Below are 24,719 nucleotides of genomic sequence, written 5' to 3'. Positions count from 1 at the left end.
TTGCTTTCAGCACTATAACCAACAAAAATACATTTGAAAGCCTTATCATCCAATTTTTTGCACTGTGTTTGTGGCACCAAAGTATATGCCAAACAACTAAAAACATGCATGTGCTCAATAGAAGGCTTTCTATCATGCCATCCTTCATATGGAGTAATAGACTGCAAAGCTTTCGTAGGACACCTTTTAAGTACATAAGTGGCACACATGATGGCCTCAAGCTAAAAAGAATGCGGTAAAGCTTGACTTTTGAGCATACATCACGCCATTTCCATAAGTGACATGTTTTTGCTCCGAGCAATACCATTTTGTTGAGGTGTATAAGGCATTGTACATTGGTGTTTTATCCAACGACTAGCCAAAAATGCATTCAATTCATGAGACATATACTCCCCCCCTCGATCAGAACAGAGGATGCCCATAGTACATTTCGATACATTTTCAGCCATGGCCAGAAATTGTTTGAAGCATAAAAACTTTGGACTTCGCTTTAAGTGACAATACCGATGCATGACTGCAGTAATCATCAATGAAAGTCACGAAGTAAAGGTAATTGCCTAAGGACGGAGTTTGCATGGGCCCACAAACATCACTATGCACAAGCTGTAATCTGCATGTGGCCCTAGCTGAACCCTCCTTCGAAAACTTTGAAGGCTGCATCTTACCCAAAATAAAGCATTCACAAACATGTTTGACAGGTGCTTCAAGAAGCGACGGCGAAGCAACCATATCAGATTTCTGCAAACACAGCAAACTGGCAAAATTCAGATGCCCAAAACGTGCATGCCACATTTTTGCATCTGAAAAAACTTTTGAATCTACAACTGCATTTGCAAAATTTTGTCCACACTTGTCATACAAAGTGAGCTTATACAACCACGGTGAAAAGGAGGAAGGGGAAACAATCCCAGCATAGTCTAGACTGCCTCTCTATAGCCCAAGGTTAAACCCGCACCCCTAACCACGGGTTTAACCCTAACCACACAGAATCACATACACCCGCACACTTTCTGCCAACCTTCACAACCCAGACTCACCTTCGACCATTCTCAGCTGTACAGATTCACACATAAACACCTAGACATAATTGGCTTGACTGTACACTATCATACAAAACCATACCTACACCAAATAAGTAAACACACAATCCCTGGGAGGCGACACAAGCCTCGACCGCACACAGAATAGCTCACTCAATCACTCTCTCCCTCCCTCTCTGCACACACACATACACAAAACCCGGAGCCAACACTACCACGGGTGTAGGACACGAGATGAGATGATTGATGGCAAACTCAACATGAAAAATAATCCCACCGAACTGCGAACTCACTTATCCATAGCAAAAAAAAACAATCCCCATACAATGATGGCGGCTTCTCTGATTCATCTCCTTCAAGCCCTTGGCAACTCTTTTCTCTTGATTCACCTTCGGCCATCTCGCCATGGCCCTTCACCTTCCTGGCATGCTCCCTTGAGCTCTCAGACTATCAAAGGCCACCCTTCCCATGTATCATACCCCTGGCTGCGCCTTTTGAAACTTGAAGCCCTTGATCACCTCTCTAGTCCCTTCTGCTGCCCACGTTACACCCTGGCTGTCCCTTGAACTCCTTCAGGTTGATGCCCCTCCTCCAATCAAGCCCTTGGTGACTCTCTACCTGGCTTCCTTTACTGCAGCATGAGGCCCCTCCTTGGCAGCCCCTGGCTTCTCCCTTCCCCAAGTCAACTCCCAATCGACACTTAAATGCTATATTCAGCCCATCTCTTAACAGCCCACGGAAGCTTCTTCCAGTCCCTGGCCTCCTCTAGCTGCTCGTCGAGGTCTCTCTCCTCCTGCCATGCAACTTGTGGCCTTCACAGAGTCTGGAAGCCCGTCCTTAGACTTGCAAGTCTCGGCCCTCCTCACTCACGCCATCCACTGGCCATCCGGCACCTTTTACTGCATATAGCGCAGCCAACTACCCAATGGGCTGCAGCCCTTCAACCTGCAGGTTGCGGCACCTCCTCTCCCGGCTACTGCATCTGGCACCTCGCCATGCTCTGCCTTTTTAATGCAACCAATTCACTTTCTGTACAGATGGCGTTACCCACTCTACTTGGCCGCCCTTGCATGCTTGGTATCTCCTGCCACTTGGCCCCCTCACTTGCTACTGACATGGGCAGCGCTGGCTCCTCCCTCTTCTCTGCAGTCTTGGCGGCCCCTCTCCATGCACACCCATGATCCCCCCTCTTCTCGGCTCTCGGCCTCCTTTCAAACTGCCCGTTCACGGCCATGCAACCACCACCTGGAGGTTCTTGCCTTCAAGCAGCCCGCGGCATCTGCCATGCAAGACTATAGCTCAACTTTAGCATAAAAAAGAAATCACCTCATTCATTTTTTTGAATCTTCCGGGACTTGGGTCGCCTTCCCGCGCTCTTCAATGTCCCGCTGTTGGTGCCATTGCCTCCTGAGATAGCATTTCCGCTGCAAGGACTTTGACGGTGCCAAGATGTCGTCGCGAGAGACTTCAATCACATTGATCTCCATCAACCTTGCGTAACAAGTCCGCCGTCGAGAAAATGAAGATCGCCTCGAGCGCTCCATCGCATTGGTATATGCAAATACGATGGCCCATCTGGAACTGGCTGAACTCGAGCTTTTTCCCCTGGCATAGCTCCCTCCCTAGACCTTGAAGTATCGGGAGACATTCCAACTAGTAGAGGATAAAACCACCATTGACCTGCAACACGCCGTATCTGACATACACATCATAGTCACACTTGTTCCAATCTGCATCTAGCACATGGCCAAGCACTCTGACATCTTCGTACATACTGCCATACACCTCCTGTTAGCACTTTATCGGGTAGACACTTTCTTGGTGTACCAACGGCATAAAAGGCCAGATGCAACAATTTCATCACCAAAACCGAGATCATAAACTGTACATCAGTCATTGACAAATTTGACTACAAGTCCAAGTCTAGCAAGTGCGGATACAGACAAAAGATTCTTCTTGATCCCAGGTACATAAAGTGAACAACAAGTGTGAAAGAACTGCCATTTGCAGCACTAAGCACAATCTTTCCAACCCCTTGAACCGGATAAGACTCTGCATTGTTGGCACAAGTGACTGAATTCCCATGAGGGACAGACTCAAGGGAGGTGAACAATTCACGATGTGAGGTAATGTGCTTTGTAGCACCATTGTCAAAATATTAAACATGTGAATCTGCAACAATCAATTGACATGCATGCATCATGGACAACAGGATTGTAAGTGCACTCTGCACTAAAAGCACATTCTGCATCAACATCAGCATCACAATCTCCTTTCACAGAATCACAGTCTCCTTTCACTAAAGACTCAACAATGGCTGCATTTGTAGTGGAACCAGCATTTGCAGTGGAACCACCCTCTTTCTTCTTAGCCTCTTTGGCCTTCAACTTAGGACACTACTTGATCAAGTGACCATTAGCTTTACAATAATGGCACGCATCTTCTTTTTTGCCCTTATCACCAGAATCTCTAGATGAATTACTACTAGCAGAAGTATCAGGAACAGAAGTTGTGCCACTCGCAGCAAAACCATCAGAAGTGGCTGCATTGCTGTTATCACCCTTTCTTTGAGAAGGAATAAAAACCAGTTCAACTGCACGCTCTCTAGTCCTGTTTTTCCTGGAAAGTGACTCTTGCAACATCAATGTGCATAATGCATCAAACTTGACAACTTCAAGATTTCCTTGGGTCGTAAAACGGAGGTCGAAATGAGCCCGAGCTTGAAATTTTTGTCGACCTGCGAATACTCGCCAAAGCTCACAGAAATTGGAGAAAGTGAGCAGGCTTGTGCTGGAGCCGTTGGCAACTAAGCCCGAAAGGATGCAACCTGCTCTGATACCAATCGTTGGAATTAGGGTTGCAGAGAAATGCACACAAATTGGAGAGATGAAGGAAGCTCAAGGCACACAACTAAGAGTATGTTACTTAGTGTGCAATGGAAAGATAGATAGCCTTAGAGTGATGGGCGTATATAGAATGCATGGGGAAAAAACCTCCTAAAGAGGGAAAAAAAATGCCCCGACGGTCCTAGTGTGTTCACACACATCACTACCACATGTATATGGTAACAGAACCTGGAATCAAATGTGAGAAAACCAAGAAAATTGTCTCCCCTCTTTAAATATTTTCTAGTTCGAGAAGGGTCACTATCCACCTATAGGAAAAAACATACCAATCTAAGAATAAGGGAAATAGGTGTGTCTTCTATGGTACAGTCCCTAGGTGCCAATCTAGAAGACAAAACATAGGAATGACTTCTCGGATGCATTCAGAATAGCAACCGTCACACCACAAATCCAAAGACGAGGCAACCATCAAAATGGCTAAAGAAGAATATCCGCCAAGATACTAACTGCGCTATGGGCTTTAGCACACTTTCCTAAGCTGGAAAAAATGGTCAAGGGAACCTAGGACTGGAAGACATTGTGCGTGGTACTTTAGTAAATGGAGCACCGGATGGAAGCAAGCTCCTTTGAAAGAGAAATATCCTTAAAAGTACGATTTGAGGTAACAACTGACTCAATACCACGTCGGAATAGAGCAAACACTATCACTAAAAGCTCTAGTGCCAAAGTTGAGAACTCCTCCCAAGATAGGAAGTCCCCTTCCCACTCAATCCTGGGAAAATAAAATGAGTACCACCAAAAAGAAATCTGAGACAACCTGGAGTAAAATAGCTTCCTTTGTAAGTGAATAGCAAGACTTGAATCTCATGGAACTTGAGATTCAAATAAAATCACACCATCGATAAACATCGACTACTAAGAATAGAAAGACCGAAAAGTTCATCACTTGAGGATCATGTTTGCCAAAGAAGTTATCGAGGTCCAACAAGAACCTAGATACTTAAGCAAACATTCTTGAGATCAAGCCAAATATCAGCCAGCTCTCTACATCTACCAAGATCAAACATGTAGATACAATCCAATACAATATGCCAAACTGCATATAGTCTTGGAAGAGCATATAAACTCCCATTCCTATAACTTGCTTCCTATAATCTTCACCAAAAATATCTTTTTATGTACTAGTGTTGAAGATAACATACCCACCATTGAGTTTTGAAATCAATATCCAATATATAACATAATACCAATACTCAAGGGAGAGTAAAGGCTTTAGGAACAAGCCCCTGAGAATATTGGGATTGATTTGTAGCATGCTAGAAAGCGGGGCAAAAGACAGCAAGGTAGAAACCTGCTATACGAGCCAGTCATGGCCAAATCTATATCCAAAAAAGGCTACCCCCAAGGTTGAAGCTCACCAAAGGCATGTATGGAAGAAGCATCCAAATGTTGTCGATTGTAGGAGTAGGAGCTAGATGTTCCCACCAACTGTAGACATTATCTGCTACAAACCTATAATCCAGAGGATCTTTCTCTCGATCATCAAGAAAACTACCCATAAAAGGATGCAAACCTCTCTCAAAATTGGTGCTGACAAGCTCACAAGAGATTGAAAGTTGTCCCACAAATGGTACTGACAAGCTCACGAGGGGGAAAGAAGTGACCAAAACTGTTAGGCCACACATTATCGAGGAAGGAGAGAACATGGAAAAAGAAAAGGTCCAAACTACATCAAAACCTCCTCTAATTGTTGTGATTGTTGGCTAAGGGTATGGAACCGCATGCTCCACTTTGAAACCTTATCCAAGAAACTTGCATGATCAAATAAGAAGTGATTTTGGAGATAAAGGTATCCCCTACTATCAAAGCCAATTCCAATGCATGCATTGGAACATGCACCTGAACTGCTGCATATACCGGATGAGCAAGAGTCCACTGAAGTTAGAACTCAAACTTCCTTAGATGGTCGATGGAGAATCAAAGAACATCCTCTACTTCATGAAGGGTAAAGATCCCCATGTGTCACCCATAGTCATTAATCTATTACAAAAGTGCAACCAAATCATTAACCTACTACCCATGAGATAGATATCTTCTTTGACAATCCCAAGAAAAATGTGTATTTGCAGAAGGCATAGCAAATCTACCAGTCCATCTCCTGGAAGAAAACACAACCATAGAAACCTCCTACTAAAGTGAGGAAGAAGATTCTACTATTGTCCAAACACTTCTATCTAAACAAGAGGTTGGAAATGAATAACTCTCAACAACCGCATGATTTTTCCCTTGAGAGAAGGCACAATAACATGACTCCATCTGGTAAGAAACCAAGGCAATCGAGCACTGCTATACATCCTGAATTCTCCATCGAGTCCATCTCTATGACGAGAGGTGGAGATAATCAAGGGTAAAGATAGAAAAGTTGTAGGAAAAGGTCCCAAGGCCTTCACATACCCAAATCTCTCCCAAACTTGGAGGAAACGAGGAAAACACAACAATATTCTTCTCTCTCAATCATATCCAAAACCGAACCGAATTAGCCAAATCCAAGCATCCAAGTAGTCGTATCACCATAGGGCTTTGATACCATGCCAAAGATAGAACCAGAAAGATGTAATGAAGATGAAAATTGGCTCGTGATCCGGTGGTCACCTTGACTTTGATCTAGAACACTTGCAACGCCAAACACACGAATAAGGCACACCTATGGAGAAGAGATATCACTCGCGTAGAAAGAGACAAGATATTTGAGAATGTGTGTGTGTGTGTGTGTGTGTGTGTGTGAGAGAGAGAGAGAGAGAGAGAGAGAGAGAGAGAGATTTGGGAAGGCACTCCACACTGATAACAATCTCTTCATACCAAGGGTGGTCTGGCATAGAACTGACATACCCAATGGATATACCAGAGGTACACACAATTGCAATTGCTACTGACATTGCCAATTGGTCCTTCACATGAGATCGTTGACACCGCCAGAACATGGTCTGGGCTCCCCAACATTGATCCATCTCCTGTGGCAAAGAAAGAGCTAGAGAGAGAGAGAGAGAGAGAGAGAGAGAGAGAGAGAGAGAGAGAGAGAGAGAGAGAGAGAGAGGGAGATCTAAATATTTGTTCTCCATTACTATGCATCTGACGAAGATGCCCACGGGATGGACTGCCCAGAGAGGATCACAAGGATCTAATGCCCATGTCTATCCTAGCAAGAGATCACCTCCAAAAGAAGCGTGCCAGCATACACAAACATTCCCATGGCTGCCCATCAAAAGTTTTGGGGGCTTCCATAGAAAACAATGGTCAAAAAGCTCATGAAAAATGCTAGCGCTACGTGCAAGTGACCTCCACATGTTGCCCCCTTTGGGTGCCCATAAGAGGGTGCCCCTCAATTGGGATTGAACTCCGCACAATTCATAAGCACCCCCTCCCCCCCGCATGTATAAGGGAAGCTTGAGCCTGTCCAACCTAGCCCTATATATCCACAACTTGGCAAATAGGGGAAAATAGAGAGAGAATAGCAAGCGGGACACCAGATGTCCGGGGGGTTCACTATATTTAAGACCACTATATCATGTGCGTTCGGGCTCTTTTTCTAAAATCCCTATTCTGTAATTTTCCAGGAAATATAATGAACCCTTTTCTTTTAAATTCTGTAAAAAAATTTGAGATTTGTAAAAAACATATCCTTATGTAAATTTATTTTTGTAAGTTTTAAGGGATTTAAATACCCTTCTGTTGAACTCACGTGATAGGTTACATACTATGTAAGGTGAACCCCCCGAGACCGGACACCCATGGGGAATAGGGGATAAATATGTTGGGGAATAACGTTCCTAGCCTATAGGATCTCAAGAAACTATCGAACCAAGATAAAACCCAAGCTAAATAGGGCTAAACACAACCCGACATGAGATACCTATCTCACACTGACCGTTGTCGTGCAGCTCCACTCCCATTATATGAAAAAGAGTAAATAGATGCAAGTTAAGCCTAATTGAAGTATTTATAATTATTCAGCAGTGATCAAGGCTTGACAATAAGTAGGTAATGCTAAATGTATGCCAAATGCAGCTTAAGGGGCCAAGAACTATGTTGTTGATGCTAAAATTGGATATCGTTAAAGCTATAAGGATTAAAAGTTCATGGACTAGAACTGTAGCACTCGAAGTGCTCTACAGGCATGTCTTTACGGTCTTGTGTAGATCCCCTTCCATGGAGGGAAAGTCAGCAATGAGATGTAGATTACGCCTCTTTGAAGGCGATGTGTTCATTGATCAGTGATCAGGGTTTAATAACAAGTCAATTTTAAGCAAAAAAGTATGCCATATGCGGCTTTAAAGGGCCAAAAGTTGTCGTTAATGCTAAACGCAATTAGTTTAGAAGTGATCATTGTAGTACTCTAAGTGCTCTACAAGCCTGTCTTTACGGCTCGTTGATTGGAGTTGCGGTGAAGAAGTTATGCCAGTTTTAAGGTTGAGCGGTTTGTAAATCTGTTCCGGATTGGGCAACTATAGAATAGGAATCAAGTCTGAAGTGAATGCATGGGCCTGAATTACTCATCATCTAAAGCATGACAGTCTTTTCAGATCGGAAATTGGAGTTTTGATTGCCAAGATACTATCCATTTAAGTTTCACTAGGGGCCAGTTCTGTATCTCCTCGATAATGTGCCATCTAAAGGTTTTGTAGCCTTGACAGGGATTGATTACAAAGTATGTGGTATGAGAAGGCCATAGGAATTTACAGCTCATGAATCAGAGCCCGGACCGTGGAGATATTACGGATCGAAATTTGTGCAAGGCGATGGGAGTGTAATGCCATATGTTTTTTGTAGTTTTTGGACTCATGGTTTGCAAGCTTGGCAGAGTCCGAATGTGACAAGAACTTTAAGAGTTGAGATTGACACTTGGGAATTTCAGTTGGTTTTGGCAACTCGTTCATTGGACCCCCTGACACCAAACTGCAGTGCAATCAAGTTGAGGGAAAAACAAGGTTTTATTTAAAGTTTTTTTGATAAACTTGGAGGTGTTTTTGAGGGCTCTTGGAGGGTGGCCATACCTCGGAGTGCCATGTGGTGAATAATACTCCCACATGCAAAAAAAGGGCTCGGATTCAGGGTCTATATATGTCATAGCATGCACTCACAATGGACATCACCAGCTCTTGAGGTCTAGTGACTATGACGCCTATCGCCTTAGCGATGGTTTCTGTCGTGGTTGATAGCACCACAACGGCCATTCGCAGCGTTGCGGTGTATCCTAGGGCCTTCACTAAGGATTATCGTATGATGTCATGTGTGTACAATTGGGGGGTTTATAAGGCCAAAAAGGTAGATTTACAAAGGAGGTTCCCGTATATATGGGATAAAATGGCAGTTTTGGTGCACGTAGGTGACTTCTTCCTAGTACTACTAGTGAATCCCTCGGGCGGTGTATTGAGCAGCACACGGCGATGACGATGGAGTCCGGGCGGTCAACACGATGATGACTTGTTAGGGCTATCTTCCCACGCCCGCTCATGGCTCAATCTTTTGAAAGCTATCGGGCTAGTGCTAGGGAAGGAGCCCTACCCGAGAATTACAAAGAGAGAGAGAGAGAGAGAGAGAGAGAGAGAGAGAGAGAGAGAGAGAGAGAGAGAGAGAGAGAGAGAGAGAGAGAGAGAGAAGACCTCACCTATAAGAGGCAGTTTCCCATGCAAAAAGGAGAGTCAAGTGGACAAGTGTCCGATGCTTAAGGGACTTGCTAAAAAAATAACCTATGGGCTCTATAAACAAAAAAATTTGGCATTTTTTCGGGGGTTCAAAGAGTTTTTCTTTTTCGGAAGGCAATTGCAAAAAGATAAGGAGAGCAAGAAGAGCAAGGGGAGGAGAGTTTTGAAGTCCATTATTGCTGCAGAGAGAGGGGAACTTCCTTACCGCCAGCGAGATCACTGCAAGCTCTCTATCTACTTGTACTTCTTCTATTTAGTTTCATAAATTGTTTCTTGCAAACTTGATGGCACTGTGCTCAAGGTGCCTATTGCAGGAAAAAGGATCAAGTTGTTCAAGAAACAAGAAAATAAGATTGTGTTTTAAGATCTCAGTTCAGATCAACCTCCAAAAGATAATGCCATGTATGTATCGATGATGTGTCTGATGATGCTTTTGATGATGCTGATTAAGTGCAATTGGCACATACCAAAGGCTGTGAAGGTTTAGAGGGGATAGATTTGTGTAGCTCCGCTTCCATAGAGGGAAAGTGAGAAAAAACATGCAGATTAAGCCTCTTTGAAGGTTATGTGTTTATTGATTAGTGGTCAGGGTTTGATAACAAGCCAATTTTAAGCAAAAAGTATGTTAGATGCGGCTTTAAAGGGCCAACAATTGTCTTGTTAATGCTAAAAGACAGTAGGCTTGAAGTGATCATATATGGGAGTTTATTGATTAGAATTACAATACTCAAAGTGCTCTACATGCCTGTCTTTAAGGCTCATCCATTGGAGTTGTGGTGTAGCCGTTATTCCAGTTTTAAGGTTGAGCAGTTTGCAGATCTGTATCGGATTGGGAAATTGCAAAAGAGAAACCAGGGTTGAAGTGAATGCATAGGCTTGGAGTACTCATCAACTCAAGCATGATGGTCTTTTTAGATCGGGAATCGGAGTTTTGGTTGCTAAGATACTATTGATTTAAGTTTCACAAGGGGCCAATTCCGTACCAGTTAGTGTCTCATATAAAGGTTTTGCAGCCTTGTCAAGGATTGAATGCAAAGTATGTGGTATGGGAAGGCCAAAGGAATTTACGGTTCACCAATCGGAGCCCGGACCATGGAGATATTGCGAATCAAAGTTTGTGCGAGGCGATGGGAGTGTAATGCTAGATGTTTCTTTCTAGTTTTTTAAAGTCGTGGTTAGCAGGCTTGGCAGATTTGAAATGCGACAAGACCTTAAAGAGTTGTTGTCGACAATGGGGATTTTCAGCTAATTTCTGCGGCTTGGTCATTGGACCCCTTTCACCAAATTGCAGTGCAATCAAGTTGAAGAAAAAACAAGGTTTCATTTGAAGTTTTTTTTATGCACTCAAAGTGCCACGTGACGAATAATACTCCCACATGCAAAAACAGGGGCCAGATTCAGGGTTTGTATATCTGGCAGCATGCACTCACAATGGACATCACCAAACACATAGAGCTCTTGAGGTCTAGTGGCTATGGTGCTTGTTGCCTTGGCGCTCCTTCTTTCCGTGGTTGATAAAGCCACTAGCAGCCGTTCATGACCTTGTAGTGTACACAGTGACGGGAGCAAAGCGAACCCCGAACCCCGACAGCCTCTAAAACACCGGGGCCGAATGGCGCGCCTCGAGCCTGTCACGGTAAAGCGAACAGGGGACACCACCTAGATTTGAGCGGCTAGGACGCAAACAACACACCACCATAACAAAGTTTTCATCCAAGAGAGACGGATGCTTGGGAGTAATGGTGAAGAGGAAGGGGAAATGAGATCAAGTTAGAGAGAGAGAGGTAGAGAGAGAGAGAGAGAGTATAGCGGCTAAGTACTTACGCACCACAGAAGGATGGCGAATCCGCACACCCTCCACACATACACAAGCTTACTCCAAACACAAGACTAGGTGGCGATTCCGCACACCTCATATGGGAAAAACATTGCAAGAAACATACTCACAAAACCTCAAGCTTTATTTAGAGAATAAGGCGATGAAATGGGGAGCATAGGGTAGGGGAAAGAGAAGGGAGAGAGTGGTAGACCACATGGCAGATAGGTGGGAGTTGATAGCAAAGACTCGCACGAGGGTTATGGCCATCATCCTTCATTTAGCTACCCTTCATCTTCCATAGCCCAAGGGTGTAGAGGTCGTGCTCAAGTCGAGCATGGTGACTGCGGTGATGGCGATGGTGTGGGTGTGTGTGTGTGTGCGCGCTAGGCACACACAGTGCATAGTGTACTATCTGGTGATGTTGTGTGTGTCTTCGTGTGATGGGTGACCCCTCTTTATATAGGGGAGGAGGGGGAAGAAATTCTAGAGTTTAGAAATGAAGAAATCATTATCTACACAAGCCATGTGACTGTGGGCCCCACTTGTCTGGTTGTGTGTATATGTGCTAGAACAGCAGGCTCATGAGAGAGAGACTAAGAGAGAGAGATGGGTTGATGAAAAAAGTGAGAGGTGACATGGAGATTAAAGTAATTACAAGAGGGGAGAGAGGGGAGTGTGTTCAGAGGTGAATCTGTGTGCAGATGTGTGTGAACACAATAAAGATTAGGTAACCACCGGGTCGGGATGGGTCTATGGGCACCTTTTTTCAGTGAAACTGAGTGTGTGTGAGTATGGGGGAGGTTATTTGGCTACAGGACAAGAGACATGGCGCCCTTTAGAGAGAGGGGGGGATATTTGGGTCATGGGATATGATAGGAGAGAGAAAAGTGGGGTGGGGTATACTGTTTTGGAAGATAGGAGAGGTGGCATGTGAGTTAGGGTGCATTATTGGTAAGGACAAGGGGTGGGGTAGCTTGAGGGGAGAGAGAAAGGAGAAAGGACAAGGGGAAGAGAGAGGGGGTTGACCTTTTGAGTGGAGGAGAGGAGAAGGGACACACGATAGGGCAACAGTGAGGAAAAAGGAGGCATGGTGGGGATCGGCTGGCCCGCAGGCACGAGGTGGCCTATTTTACCTTTCTCACTTATTTACATACTCATACTTTATTTTTCTTACTTTTCCAATGCCTTTTATCACTCCGTCCCTAAGAGGAGGTTTCCATGGGGTGGGAAAGAGAGGAAGAGGGGTATGGGAGCCTGGCTTGGGAAAAGCCCTCATCATTAGCCCTCCGCTTTTGGCTAGAGGCATTCATGCTTATAGCTCTGACTCTGATTCTTCTTCCACTTAGTTGTAGGAGCCGATATCGAGTTGCCTTCTGAACTAGCCATTCCATTTGGCCATTGGTGAGATTTCTGGGATATTCATGAATTTGTAACAGGTCCGGGTGATAGCCTGTTCCTTGGAATAGTGTGAGTTGATTAAACGGGAAGCCCATGGCTTCCAGAACTCTATGGCAGTGTCCTTCTGGATCCCAAGTGAAAAATAGGATCATTGTCTGCAGTGTCCGGACAATAAAATTTGCATGCCAAATTGGACCAAATTTGTAACCACCAGTAGCAAGAGGGGAAATGAGCATCTTGGATCGTGCAAAGACAGAACTGAAAATTATGATTCCCAAGAGTGTACCAAGAATCCACCATATATGGCTGCCTTGTTGGTGTGGTGAGCTCAAGTTGTCTTCAGAATCCTGCTTACTACCATGACTGGAAAAAACTGCAAGCATATCATGCTTCTTTTGGGTGTGCTCAAACATGTCAGCTTCCTTTACTGATGCTAATAGCAAGCCACCTACCTTGCGGCTTAAATACAAGCGTGATCCACTTATCTTTCTCCAAAGGGCACTATTTGTAAAAAATTGTACCAAATTGGGAATCAGGTCTTCATTCTTGCATTCTATCAGCCTTTTGTCTATCCATGGCTCCTTTGCTCTTATCTCCATGCTGATCTTCTCTCTATATGTTAGAGCGGCTAGCCATAGCCATAGGTCTGATGCATCCCATGCAAACACAATGCTGTGTTGTGGAGGAGTTTGGAACATCCTTAAAAGGGTGGCAACATATTGATCATCAGACTTACTTTGAACACCCTCACATAAACTGGAGGCATTACCCATCTCCAAGTTTATAACACCCTTCAGTAGACTAGAGACATTACCCATCTCTAAGTCTATAACACTACACAATAAAGTCTTGCTCGGCTGCCAAGCCTCTGGAGAAATATCCAACTCCAAACCTTCAGTCATACTTACCTCTTTGTTATGTTCCTCTAGTGAAACTGCCTTGATGCAAGATTCCTTTAGCTTACTACACTGTCCTGGGTCCATGCTGGTGCACAGGCTTCCGTTTTCAAAGCCCTCCCCTTTGCTTGATATGTTGTCCATCTTCTGCAAAGCCTTGCTAGCAGGCTGGTCTTCTTCTCTTGTATCTTTCATGCCCTTTGCATTCCTCTTACTCTGACTAGGCCTAATAAACACTTTACACCTTCTTACCCTTGCTTCCCAATGCTGTCGATTGATTGCCTTGGTGCCTATTTCGTTCAAGGTTAAAGATGTACACACATTTGTAACACAATTTTCTTGACTTACCTCACCCACTGGGGTAGCATCTTTTGATTCTTCAACCTCTTGTTCCACTGCTTCAGTTCTTTGAATAGTTTTCTTACTTGATTCTTCTTCTGTTACACTCATCTTGACCTCTTCTACAAGACCAATAATACCTGGTGTGCGGGTGCTAATTGGTGGTAGGTGTAGGATGATTGTAAGTGGTGATTGTGGCAGTTCTTGCATTGGTGACTGGCGTTGAACTGGTGTGGCTAGTTGTGGTTGCACTGCTGGTGGTGGGATTTGAACAGGTGGGATTGGTTGCCTGGGTGGCGGTGCTCTTGCTCTAGGGGGTGACAATTGGTTCCTCCTACCTCCTCTATTATAGTTTTGTCGTGGTTTGGGACAGTAGTACATACCGTTGGTACAGCCAAATGCTGTCGACGATAGAAATGGGCACAAGCGGGGCTATGTGGTCGAGCAGATGCGGGCCCGGGTGATAGTGTAGTTGTGAAGTGCGGCTGCAGCCAAGGGCAGGTGAAAGTGTATGCTTGATGCGGCTTTTTAGGCCATGGGTGTGCTGTCAGGCGCTAAATCGTAGAATGGTCTCATATGCCTGAAATGATAGTTTTGTGTACCGAAGTGTGGCCCTTGGTGTGTTTTCCGAGCAGGTCTAGACGGCTCGTCAAACGGAGCCCGGATGAGAGAGATATGGCCGTTTGAAGTGGGGTGCGTTGCAGATCCTGGCCGGATTGGGCAGGTGCAAGTGGTTGGCGAAAGATGATGTGAGTGCCTATGCGTGAAGTGCTCGAGTTGTGATACATGACGGTCTTCTCGGATTGTGAATCGGAGCTACGGATAGCAAGCTATGGGCCGTCGAAGTTTTGATGGGGGTCCGTTTCGAGGCGGTGGGGCCACGTTGAGTAATGCGCCAATTGGTGTTTTTTGGGCTCGCCAGGTGTCTGGTGGGTAGTGTGCACTATGTGGAGCTAGTCAGAGTCGACGGTGCGTTGTTCAGAGTCCGAAGCGTGGAGATATGGCAGTCGAGAGTTGGCCATTTGTGGCGAACGTGAAGGGTCAGATGCCTTTTTCCCAGTCTGGGGTGCTCCGTTCAAGGTCGGGTTGAAGTTGCTTTGCGGGACCAGTGTGTATGATTGTAGTCCGGAATGCGGAGTCTCGGTTCGGCTTGACTACCAGGTCAGTGGGCACTTGAGCACGAAACGGTGGAACCCCGAAGGGTGCATGCGCATATGGGGCATGGGACCCCCTACTCTCAATCATTGTTAAAGTGAAAAAGGAAGTGGTACTACTACTTACCTAAAGAGAGGGCAAATGAAAAAAAGAGACTACGCTTCACCAAGTAGTCCAGGTGCTTGGTTGATAGAAGCTATCTTTTCTTAGGAGATGAGGAGTTCCAAAGGAGGAAAAAAATGAGGATTATTCAAAGGGAAAAGAAAAGAAGAAGCAAGGGAGCAACGAAGGCGCCGTCGTTGCCCCTTGGAAGCAAAATAAGGGAAAAAAGTTTCTTTTTAAAGGAGGGGAGAGGAAAAAAAGAGGGGTTTTTTTGTGGTGCTCGCTCGTTTAGAGCCTCAGGAAGCTCACGACGAGTACAGGCCATGGAGTTCTTGAAGTCAGGCTTGAGCGGGGCTCGCCCTTTCGTGTGTTTTTGGTCCACGCCGGTTATGGTGATGAGGATTGTACAAGTTTTTGGTGTGCCTATGAAAGAGAAGACCCCATTGCACTGAGTTTGGTGCATCATCTTGCCCCCCCTTTTCCTCCTTCTCTTCTGCTCTTGTGTATGTGTGTGCGGCAAGTGTTGCCCCCTCGACCAAATGTTGCAGAGAGAGAGAGAGAGAGGGTGTGTGCGGTGTTTTGAATGCGTGGGAGAGCGCAAAGTGGTTGCATTGAAGCGTTTATGTCGTGTGGTGCTCCGCGCGGGTGTGCGCGCGTTGTAGCGGTGTGTTTTTGGATCGGTTGGTCGATGGTGCGTCAATCGAAGTTGGGTTTTCAGTGGATTGGGTTGAGTGTGTGCCCTAGGCTATAGAAGGAAACTGTGTTGGCGCGCTAGGCGTGCTCCCCATTCCCCCTCTCCATCTTCTGGTGCCCCCACTAAGGAGCGCGCTGATAGCTCCCCGGTGATGTGATTTGAAGTAAGGATGTGGCAAAGCAGTGGCCCGATCTTCAGCGGAAGCGAGGATGCGGATGACTGGCTGACAAATTATGAATTATTCATGCTATCATTGCAAATGACAGGTGATGAAGACAAGGTGCTTACGGTTCCCTTGGTGCTGCGAGGAAAGGCGAAGCTATGGTTTGATGGTCTGCGAGCGGCAGACAAGCAGGTTTGGCAGAGTTTTAGAGAGCAGTTTCTGCTGCGGTTTCGTAAGGTGTTATCGATTGATGAAGTGGAAGCGCAGATCAAAGGCCTGCGGCAAGATGTGAGTGCTAATTTTGAGGTTTTTGTGGCTGAGTTCGAAGCTCGTTGGAAGCAATTGGTGGCTATCACCAATGTGGTCAATGGGGATTGCTTCAAGATGGAAAAGTTTCTTGCGTGTTTGCATCCTGTCGTTCGAGAAAAGGTTGATGATGAAGATTGTGGCCATATGGTAGGTGCCGAGAGCCTGGAGCTTGATGATAAGAGTGTGCAGGGCCAAGTTGGCAGTGGTCAAAGCCTTTGTGGAGCTTAAGAGTGAAGATGTAGCTACCGAGTCGGCCTATGGTAGTGGTGATGAGAGTTCGAGCTTGATTTTGTGGGATACAGGTAGAGAGGACGAGTCCGCGTCCTATGGCGAGGAGACAGACTCCAGTGAGCTTGAGATGGTGCAGATAAAGATGCCTTGCTATGTGCATGAAGAGGTGATGGTTGCCACTATGGCTGAGGAGCAGGTGGAAGTGCCCAAGCTTGGGGATGATGGCATGCAGATAAAGGTCTTGTGTGGCACCATGCTAATGGTGATGTTGGTTAAAGTGGCCCTGCAATGGGCTTTGATAGTAAGACAGGTTCAGAGCTTGGCCAGGAAAGAAAAAGCTGCCATGGATATGGAAGGAGAGCAGGTTGAGGAGGATGGTCTACAAGAGGCATTGGTTGAGCCATGTGGCTCTATTTGTGTGGATGAGCATGAGGATCCAATGTTTGAAGCCGCATATATGGAATGCAGCGAGGAGCTGGTGCCGGTAGAGAGGCCGCTGGGTGATGGACAGGTGCCTTTGGCCATGGATAGCGAGGAAAAACAGGCTATGGATGCGGCTAGGCCATCGAGCGAGATGTGCCATTGGGTCTTGAAAGCTATGCTTGTTAGTGCAACAGTACAGTGGGCAGTTCGCGAGTTACAAGAGTCTGTGGAAGGTGCCTCCACTTTACATGGTTGGGTGGGAGGGTCAGGTTTGTTAGGTTTGTCCGTCGATGCAGGTTTGTCTATTGATACCAGTTTGTCCGTTGGTGTGGCTGTTAAGCCGAGTGGTGAGCACAGCGGTGCTCTTTTGGATGCTTGGATGCCATTGGTTGCTTGGTACAGTGAGGAGATATTGAGTGCATTTTATGTGCACTATTGGGTTGGTATTTGGGAGAAGTTCTACAGGGAGCTGCAGCAAGTGGATGGTGATGGCCAATGCCAGGTGTTTGACCTTGGAGGGTGATAGCAGATAGTGCAGGGGGTTGGGCAACCTGCCTGATGAGCAGCAACTAGGAGCTATGTATATGGTGTACATACATGTTGTGGTGTGGTTTGAGGTTTCCTCAGTGTTGGTGTGGTTATGCCGTTTTGGTGTGCAGTGAGGATGCTTTTGGTTGATCATAAATGCTCAACGAGGGGGTGGGCAATGATGGTACAGCCAAATGCTGTCGACGATAGAAATGGGCACAAGCGGGGCTATGTGGTCGAGCAGATGAGGGCCCAGGTGATAGTGTAGTTGTGAAGTGCGGCTGCAGCCAAGGGCAGGTGAAAGTGTATGCTTGATGCGGCTTTTTAGGCCATGGGTGTGCTATCAGGCACTAAATTGGAGAATGGTCTCATATGCCTGAAATGATAGTTTTGTGTACCGAAGTATGGCCCTTGGTGTGTTTTCCGAGCAGGTCTAGACGGCTCGTCAAACGGAGCCTGTATGAGAGAGATATGGCCGTTTGAAGTGGGGTGCGTTGCAGATCCTCGCCGGATTGGGCAGGTGCAAGTGGTTGGCGAAAGATGATGAGAGTGCCAATGTGTGAAGTGCTCGAGTTGTGATGCATGTCGGTCTTCTCGGATTGTGAATCGGAACTACGGATAGCAAGCTATGGGCCGTCGAAGTTTTGTCGGGGGTCCGTTTCGAGGCGGCGGGGCCGCGTTGGGTAATGCGTTAGTTGGTGTTTTTTGGGCTCGCCAGGTGTCTGGTGGGTACTGTGCACTATGTGGAGCTAGTCAGAGTCGACGGCGCGTTGTTCGGAGTCCGAAGCATGGAGATATGGCAGTCGGGAGTTGGCCATTTGTGGCGAACATGAAGGGTCAGATGCCTTTTTCCCGGTCTGGGGTGCTCCGTTCAAGGTTGGGTTGAAGTTGCTTTGCGGGACCAGTGTGTATGATTGTATTCCGGAATACGGAGTCTCGGTTGGGCTTGACTGCTGGGTCAGTGGGCACTTGAGCCCGAAACGGTGGAACCCCGAAGGGTGCATGTGCATATGGGGCATGGGACCCCCTACTCTCAATCATTGTTAAAGTGAAAAAGGAAGTGGTACTACTACTTACCTAAAGAGAGGGCAAATGCAAAAAAGAGACTAAGCTTCACCAAGTCGTCCAGGTGCTAGGTTGATAAAAGCTATCTTTTCTTAGGAGATGAGGAGTTCCAAAGGAGGAAAAAATGAGGATTATTGAAAGGGAAAAGAAAACAAGAAGGAAGGGAGCAACGACGGCGCCGTCGTTGCCCCTTGGAGGCAAAATAAGGGAAAAAAGTTTTTTTTTAAAGGAGGGGAGAGGAAAAAAAGAGGGGTTTTTTGTGGTGCTTGCTCGTTTGGAGCCATAGGAAGCTCACGAGGAGCACAGGCCATGGAGTTCTTAAAGCCGGGCTTGAGGGGGGCTCGTTTTTTCGTGTGTTTTTGGTCCACGTCGGTTATGGTGATGAGGATTGTACAGGTTTTTGGTGTGCCTATGAAAGAGAAGACCCCATTGCAGTGAGTTTGGTGCGTCATCTTGTCCCTCCTTTCCCTCCTTCTCTTCTGCTCTTGTGTATGTGTGTGCGGCAAGTGTTGCCTCCCCGACCAAATGTTGCAGAGAGAGAGAGAGAGAGAGAGGGTGTGTGCGGTGTTTTGAATGCGTGGGAGAGCGCAAAGTGGCTGCATTGAAGCGTTTATGTCGTGTGGTGCTCCGCACGAGTGTGCGCACGTTGTAGCGGTGTGTTTTTGGATCGGTTGGTCGACGGTGCGTCGATCGAAGTTGGGTTTTCAGTGGATTCGGGTGTAGTGTGTGCCCTGGGCTATAGAAGGAAACCGTGTTGGCGCGCTGGGCGTGCTCCCCATTCTCCCTCTCCACCGTGACCGTCTTCTCCGCACTTGTAACAGTGATACTCCCTGTTTTGTCGTCGTGCTCTTGCAGGGTCTTGATCTCTTTCTTGACTCCTCCCTTGCTGTATTAAGTGGACAGACAAATTCTGCAGTTGGTCAATAATATGGGCCAACATATCTTGTTGGTCATCTCTTACCCCAAGAGCCGGTGGTGGTGGTGGAATGGTGGTTGTCATAGTTGCTGGTCAACGTGATGTTCCTGCCTCTGTTGACTCGATTTCTTTGGCTTTCATTCGCAGCTTCTTATCCTTAAGGTGAGCAATCTCAACGGCTAACTCGTACGTAGCCGGGAATTTACCTTTCACCTTCTCCTTGAGAAGCGGCCATAAGGCATGCGTGAACCGATCTTTTTTTAGGAAATCGGGTGCAGCTTCCCCCCTTGTTAGTGACTCAACCCACTGTTCCCACAAATCCACAAATTTGAACTCATAGGTGGCATATTCTAAAAGACCCTCTTGCTTCAAGTCTCTCAACTTGTCCCACAACTTTTCTAAAGTGGTACCTCCCCCAAAGCGCCTCTTAAAAGCGGTTTCTAAGGGCTCCCAGTCATCCTTGGTTGCTTGTGGAAGTGCAATGTACCATGATCTAGCTTCTAGCTTCATGAGATGCTTAAAGATTCTAACCCGGGATTCATCCGTATCTTTGTTGCTCACTACACATGCTACTTCAAAGTCATCTAGGAAGTCTGTTACCAAATCCTCCCCCTTCTTTCCTTTAAATGTTGGAAATGCTACACTGCCATGATTACTGAGAGAGAGCTAGAAAGACACACTGCTTAACTACAAAAGTTTTTTTCTTCTTTACAAGGAGGCGTGTATACCCTCTTATACTAGGACATAGATTAAAACTTCAAACGGTACATTGCCTGTACCAAAGGTAAGAAAAATGGCTGACCTGATGCCAGAACCTCAAAAAACCGCTCCCCACCCAACATAGTGTCGATGACCTTGATTACCTTCAAGTCCAGTATTACCTTGATTGAGCGAACACATGTTGGTATTTGTGATCTGTCTTGAGGTAGGTTGTACTGATTCATGTGAAGCTTAGAGGTGCTTAGTCACTGTCCAGCTTGTGAGAGAGGGTGGTGTTCTTTCCTGAAACAAACTCAGTAGATCCCTTGTTTCTCTAGTGAGAGTGTGAGCCAATGCTTTCGTTATCTATGCTGCAGCATCAAGTGCGACTTGGAAACTGACTGTGATAATTACCTCGATGACTAGAGTTACCCGATTCTCAAAGTAGAATAGTGTTGATTCTCTATTGTGTAGAGCTCCTTCCATCTTGTTGTTGTGGGTTCGTTGTGGGTTGCGGACATGGTTTCGAGCTTCTCCTTCTTCTTCTTGGCACTCGGCCTATGTATATCCACTGGGTTTGGCGTGTTGGTTGATTCTCCCACTGCAAATCGATTACTGTTACGCGTGGCACTCCAGCTTCGATGGAGATGCGGAGTTCGTCTAGTTGTGCTTGGAGCTCTTCTTCTTTTGTCGTCCAGTTAGCAAATCCTGCTAGCCATTCATCCATTCACAATAGTTTAGGGGTTTCAGTCTTGTAAACTGAAGGGTTTCATGAAAAGATCCTCAGTGGGGGCACCAAATGACGGGAGCAAAGCGAACCCCGAACCCCGACGGCCTCTAAAACACCAGGGCCGAATGGCGCGGCTCGAGCCTGTCACGGTAAAGTGAACAGGGGGCACCACCTAGCTTTGGGCGGCTAGGATGCAAACAACACACCACCATAACAAACTTTTCATCCAAGAGAGACGGATGCTTGGGAGTAATGGTGAAGAGGAAGGGGGAATGAGATCAAGTTAGAGAGAGAGAGTATAGCGGCTTAGTACTTAGGCACCACAGAAGCATGGCGAATCCGCACACCCTCCACACATACACAAGCTTACTCCAAACACAAGACTAGGTGGCGATTCCGCACACCTCATATGGGAAAAACATTGCAAGAAACATACTCACAAAACCTCAAGCTTTATTTAGAGAATAAGGCGATGAAATGGGGAGCATAGGGTAGGGGAAAGAGAAGGGAGAGAGTGGTAGAGCACATGGCGGATAGGTGGGAGTTGATAGAAAAGATTCGCACGAGGGTTATGGCCATCATCTTTCATTTAGCTGCCCTTCATCTTCCATAGCCCAAGGGTGTAGAGGTCATGCTCAAGTCGAGCATGGTGACTGTGGTGATGGCGATGGTGTGGGTGTGTGTGTGTGTGTGTGTGCGCGCACGCTAGGCACACACAGTGCATAGTGTACTATCTGGTGATGTTGTGTGTGTCTTAGTGTGATGGTGACCCCTCTTTATATAGGGGAGGAGGGGGAAGAAATTCTAGAATTTAGAAATGAAGAAATCATTATCTACACATGCCATGTGACTGTGGGTCCCACTTGTCTGGCTGTGTGTATATGCGCCAGAACAGCAGGCTCATGAGAGAGAGACTAAGAGAGAGAGATGGGTTGATGAAAAAAAGTGAGAGGTGACATGGAGATTAAAGTAATTACAAGAGGGGAGAGAGGGGAGTGTATTCAGAGGCGAATCTGTGTGCAAATGTGTGTGAACACAAGAAAGATTAGGTAACCACCGGGTGGGAATGGATCTGTGGGCACCTTTTTCAATGAAACTGAGTGTGTGTGAGTATGGGGGAGGTTATCTGGCTACATTACAAGAGACATGGCGCCCTTTAGAAAGAGAGGGGGATATTTGGGTCATGGGATATGATAGGAGAGAGAAAAAGGGGGTGGGGTATACTGTTTTGGAAGATAGGAGAGGTGGCATGTGAGTTAGGGTGCATTATTGGTAAGGACAAGGGGTGGGGTAGCTTGAGGGGAGAGAGAAAGGAGAAAGGACAAGGGGAAGAGAGAGGGGGTTGACCTTTTGAGTGGAGGAGAGGAAAAGGGACACACGGTGGGGCAACAATGAAGAAAAAAGAGGCAGGGTGGGGATGGGCTGCCCCGCAGGCACGACGTGGCCTATTTTATCCTTTCTCACTTATTTACATACTCATACTTTATTTTTCTTACTTTTCCAATGCCTTTTATCACTCCCTCCCTAAGAGGGGGTTTCCATGGGGTGGGAAAGAGAGAAGAGGGGTATGGGAGCCTGGCTTGTGAAAAGCCCTCATCAACAGTGCGATGCAACAATGATGTTGGAGTCTGGGCAATCAATACGATCGTGACGTGGCAGGGCCGACTTCCCACACCCACTCATGGCCCAATGTTTTGAAGGCTATTGGGCCCTCCGCCTAGCGCTAGCGCTAGGGCTAGGGCATGAGCCCTTCTCATGGAGTACAAAGACACACACACACACACACACACACACAACAACTTGCCTATAAGAGGAAATTTCACATGCAAAGAGAGGAGTCAAGTGGACAAGTGTGATGCTTAAGGGACTCGCTAAAAAAATAGCCTATGGACTCTATAAAAAAAAAGGCCTTTTTTTGGGGATTTAGAGAGTTTTTGTTTTGGACGGCAATTACGAAAATATTGGGAGAGCAAGAAGAACAAGGGGACGAGAGTTTCGAAGGCCATTATGTTGGCGGAGAGAGGAGAAATTCCTTACTGCCATCGAGATCACTGCGAGCTCTTCATCTGCTTCTACGTCTTCTATTTAATTTCATCAATTGTTTCTCTATTTTCAATATGAATTCAAGTTAACCCGTTGTAAGGGAGCTTAAACTCGTTAATCTACAACTAGTTTACATTACAGTGTCGTTAACGGTGCCGCTTGGGCAAACGCACATCTTATCTTGGTCTTGTTAGAAAATCTATTTGTTTTCGTACTTTATTTTATTTCAAAGTAGTTATTAGCCTATTGTGTGGTATGGTGCTTCTTCCTCTCCTCTCTTTTACCACAGTAAGTAGCCCCGCGTTGACGTGGCTTACTTTCAAACCCTTAATCCCCCGACAACGGCTCGTCAATTGGAGCTACAACGAGGAAGTTACGACAGTTTGAAGTTGAGTTAATTGCAAATCCATACGAGATTGGACTGCTACAGATGAAGGGTCAAGATTGAAGTGAATGCATGGGTCTAAAGTGCTCACCTTGTTAAGCGTGTCGATGTGGTGTGGTATGGTGCTTATTCCTCTACTCTCTTTTCCCACAATGAGTAGCCCCGCGCTAACGCGGCTTACTTTCAAACCCTTAATCCCTCGACAGCGGTTGGAACTACAGTAAGGAAGTTATGACAGTTTGAAGTTGAGTGAACTATAGATCCATACAAGATTGGACTACTACATATGAAGGGTCAGGACTGAAGGGAATGCATGGTCTTGAAGTGCTCACCTTGTGGAGAGCACCGGTCTGTTCGGATCGGCAATCGGAGTTCTGGTTGCCAAGATATTGGATGTTTAAGTTTCACTGGGAGCCAGTTCCGTACCAGATTGGTCGCCTCCATTAGTGCGCCATCTCGGACTTTTTGGGATTCAAACAGGTTTTGGAATATGGTGCGTATAATAGAGTAATAAGTGCTCAAGGATAATCTTGTCCAGAATTTCATCTGTTGTAGTACATCGATAACTCGGTATGTGGATGCACTTGTGCTACAGATGAAGGGTCAAGATTATCATGGTCCAAATATATGCGTAATGTAGTGATTTGGCAATTCCCGATATGGTTGTGGAAAAGAACATTTGGATATTTTACTTAGATGCGAAGGGAAAGGGCTTCAACGAAATACAATCACCGATACTTGCATATTGAGGGCGTCTGGCACTATCCAAGACATAGATATGGGTAATGAAATTCACAATGACAGTGACAGTCAAGGGATACTGAAAATAAATGCCATGCGAGGAAATGCTTTGGTCGTTGTGCATGCAATTGCGGTGTATTATTGAGGGTGAGGCTACCTGGTTGAGGACAATGGCCGCCCAAAATGTAAATCAAATGGTCCAAAGGGGGAGTTGCCCGTCCAAAGGCCCACCGAATGACCGCCCGGGCCCGATTAAGTGAAGAGAGGAAGTTAATGTGTGAAAACTAAAAAAAAAAGAAGGCAAAATTGTGCAGAGTAGCGACGAGGGCGTATGGGAGAGAGAACAGTGCTTGCGGCGGCTTGTGTGGTGCTCAAACAATGACGAGCATGAAACATGAAATCTTCAGCATGGCATGACGATGGAGAGGGGGAATGGGGGAACACGCCCAGCACAAACAAAAGGGCCTCTCTATAGCTCAGGGTATTCACAGCACC

The sequence above is a fragment of the Adiantum capillus-veneris genome, chromosome 2 (genome assembly GCF_014529385.1).
Source record: "Adiantum capillus-veneris isolate H3 chromosome 2, ASM1452938v2, whole genome shotgun sequence".
NCBI lineage: Eukaryota > Viridiplantae > Streptophyta > Polypodiopsida > Polypodiales > Pteridaceae > Adiantum > Adiantum capillus-veneris.
The sequence above is the reverse complement of the archived record's forward strand: the minus strand, read 5'-3'. Positions refer to the sequence as shown.